Raw genomic sequence first — 4,052 nt, 5'->3', positions numbered from 1 at the left:
CAGCGACAGTAAATCAGATAGTAGCGCCAGCTTTTTGCGTGTGTTTGGACCAGTTTCACATATTCTGGAAATTTATTCGACTTTCGTACTGAATTAATTCTCCGAAAAATAAATGTTTTAATTGTTTTCATTACTTTAATTGAAAGTTAATTAAAATAAAAGCTGAAGTTTTACTAATTAATAAAGAAAGTACATTATTGATAAAATAAAAGCTGAAAAATTAGCTAAAACAAATTAACTTTGTCTAATAAATCAAAGGAAAAGCAATGCTCTAATCTTTTTTCTCTTTCTTGATTCTTTTCCAATTTGTGTCTTCATTCTCCTCCTCTTGATCCATAACCTTTGCTAGGAGACAACCATTAGAAGATCTACACTCTATTTTAGTATAGATAGTTTCTCCCTCCGCTAGAACTCCATGTTTCTTCTCTACCCAAGCTTCCTTCTTTGTAGAGTCAACTTTTCTTTTTCCTTTATTTTTCTTAGAACTCTTCTTTCTTGGCATAATAGGAGTTGTGAATTCAATTCTTTCCCCTAGACGCTCTTTAGGAGGGATCTTTTTGTCACCTAGACGATCCTTCACATTGGTCTTCTCAATTTTGACTTGAGATTTTTGGAATCTTCCATCAAGCCATTGTTTCACTTTATTTGACAAACAAGGTGGCTCCTTGTGGGTAATCACCTCCCATAAGGGTCTACCACTCCAGTATCCGTCAAAACGCTCAATTTCTTGTGACACAGGAAATTCATAAGGACGGCGGAGATCTCCCGTTGGGATGGTTTGTGCAAGACCATATTGTCTCATAACTCTACAAGGAAAATAAAAAGTTGATCTCGACAAGCTCGGGAGACGACAATATGCTTGGTTACTACAACCAACCATTGCCTCAATCTTCCACCAAAGAACAATCTAGTTTATGGTAAATTCACCGGCAGCGAACACCTTGCTCCACTCACGGCGACCTATTTTCAAAAATCGTTTCTTTCGCCGGACTATGCAATTTGGAACATATGTGTGTATATCGTCAGGAGGATTAATAAGCTTTAACCTCTCCATGAGCCATATATGTAAAATATGTATTTAATTAGTATTACAGTGTAAAATAATATTCTTTAGTTCTTGATAAATTAAAAAATAGCATTATTTTATACCTGTAATAAAATTGGAGAACCTCGAAAAGGTGCTCTTGAATTCTTTCTTAATGCATCTAACCATAGCATAGTCTCTCCAACAATTAGCGGCATCGGGTTTCTCCCAGATTCAACTTGTTCTATAACAGATATAATCATTGATTGGCCTTCATTATCCTTACCACTAACTAAGAGCAATTGGTTAAACAAGCAATAAAGAAAAGCCCTTCTTTATTACCATGCACTATATGTCGGGATTAGAATTATCATAAAAATAATGTGCAAATTCTGTCAAATCAACTATGTTACCATGCACTATATGTTTTAAAGCCGTACCCCTCAAATCAAAAAAGCGTTCAAAATCCTTATAATAATATTCATTGATTCTAGGCATTACCGCAAGATCTGTGGAATAATAACCTATAAATGGCTCCAAATTCTTCCGGTAAGGGGCATATTTCATCATGGAAAAATCTAAAACAGTGAGTATCAATATCCCAATAGTCTATGGCAGAATAAATAATGTCAATGTCAAGACTCATCCCCTTGATTCCAAACATACCCCCCATATGAGAAATATCTAATGCTTTTTTATCTTTAGCAGTTAAGTGACGACACCATTCATCCATGTATCCACAAAAAGTTCTTTTAGCTAAAGGCATGATTTCTAGTTAATTAACTAATTAATAAACTGGTTAAATTATGCAGTAAACGGATGATTCGGGGGCTATTTATAACTTTTTTTTCACGACAGACTTCAATTCCTGTAGGAAACAGGAAAGCGCGTCTGTCGCCAGGCGACAAAATTGTCGCGTGGCGACAGGATAAATTACGCGGCACCAGTTTATTTCTTTGCAGCGACACCTATTACGCGTAGGAAACCGTGTTTTTACGTATTTGATTTCGACTTTGACTTGACTTACTATTCTATTCCTATTCGTATACCCTTAATATCATTATTATTATTATCTTTTTCACTTGCATTTGATTTAAAAAGCTTTGTTTGAACGTGTTTGACTTTCATTTAACTCAATTATCTTTGTTGAATGCATTTGACTTTCATTTGTATCAAAAACCTTTGTTTAAATGTGTTTGACTTTCATTTGACTCATCTATCTTTCTTGAATGCATTTGACTTTCATTTGATTCAGAAAGCTTTGTATGAATTTGTTTGACTTTCATTTGACTCAATTATCTTTATTGAATGCATTTGACATTCATTTGATTCAAAAAGCTTTGTTTGAATGTATTTGACTTAGATTTGAGTCAAAAGCTTAGTTGAATGCATTTGACTTTCATTTGATTCAAAAAGCTTTGTTTGAATGTGTTTGATATTTATTTGACTTAATTTACTTTGTTGAATGCATTTGACTTTCATTTACCTCAAAAAACTTTGTTTGAATGTGTTTGACTTTCATTTGACTCAATTATCTTTTTTATATGAATTTGACTTTCATTTGGATCAAAAAGCTTTGTTTGAATGTGTTTGACATTCATTGGATTTAAAAAGCTTTGTATGAATGTGTTTGACTTTTATTTGACTCAATTATCTTTGATTAATGCATTAGACTTTCATTCAATTCAAAAAGCATTGTTTGAATGTGTTTCACTTTTATTTGATTTAATTAGCTTTGTTGAATGCATTTAACTTTCATTTGATTAAAAAAGCTTTGTTTTAATGTGTTTGACTTTCATATGACTAAAAAAGCTTTGTTGAATGAGTTTGAATTTCATTTGACTCAATTAGCTTTTTTGAATGCAATGGACTTTCAATTGATTCAAAAAGCTTTGTATGAATGTGTTTGACTTTCATTTTACTCAATTAACTTCGTTGAATACATTTGTTTTTCACTTGATTTTAAAAGATTTGTTTGAATGTGTTAGACTTTCATTTGGTTCAAAAAGTTTTGTTGAATGACTTGGACTTTCATTTGACTCAATTAGCATTGCATGAATGTGTTTGACTTTCATTTGACTCAATTAGCTTTAATAATTGCATTTTAATTTCATTTAATTCAAAAAGCTTTGTTTGAATGTGTTTGACTTTCATTTGACTCAATTAGCTTGTTGAATGCATTTGACTTTCATTTTATTCTAAAAGCTTTGTTTGAATGTGTTTGTCTTTCATTTAACTCCATTAGTTTTGTAGAATGCATTTGACTTTCATTTTGTTCAAAAAGCTTTGTTTGAATGTGTTTGACATTCATTTGACTCAATTAGCTTTGTTAATTGTATTTCACTTTCATTTAATTTAAAAATCTTTATTTGAATGGGTTTGACTTTAAATTGACTCAATTAGTTTGTTGAATGCATTTTACTTTCATTTGATTCAAAAAGCGTTGTTTGAATGTGTTTAACTTTCATTTGACTAAATTAGCTTTGTTGAATGCTTTTGACTTTCATTTGATTCAAATAGCATTGTTTGATTGTGTTTGACTTTCACTTGACTCAATTATCTTTGTTGAATGCATTTGACTTTCATTTGATTCAAAAAGCTTTGTTTGAATGTGTTTGACTGTCATTTGACTCAATTAGCTTTGTTGAATGCATTTGACTTTCATTTGGTTCAAAAAGGTTTGTTTTAATGTGTTTGACATTCATTTGATTCAAAAAACTTTGTTTGAATGTGTTTGACTTTAATTTGACACAATTATCTTTGATGAACGCATTAAACTTTCATTTGAATCAAAAAGCATTGTTTGAATGTGTTTGACTTTCATTTGACTCAATTAGATTTGTTAAATGCAATTTACATTCATTTGATTCAAAAAGCTTTGTTTGAATATGTTTTACTTTCATTTGACTCAATTAGCTTTGTTGAATGCATTTGATTGTCATTTGATTCAAAAAGCTTTGTTTGAATTTGTTTGACTTTCATTAGATTCAATTAACTTTGTAGAATGCATTTGACTTTCACTTGAGTC

Source organism: Chenopodium album, chromosome 27 (assembly GCF_948465745.1).
Source record: "Chenopodium album chromosome 27, dcCheAlbu1.1, whole genome shotgun sequence".
NCBI classification, from domain to species: Eukaryota; Viridiplantae; Streptophyta; class Magnoliopsida; order Caryophyllales; family Amaranthaceae; genus Chenopodium; species Chenopodium album.
This window is presented reverse-complemented; position numbering follows the sequence as displayed.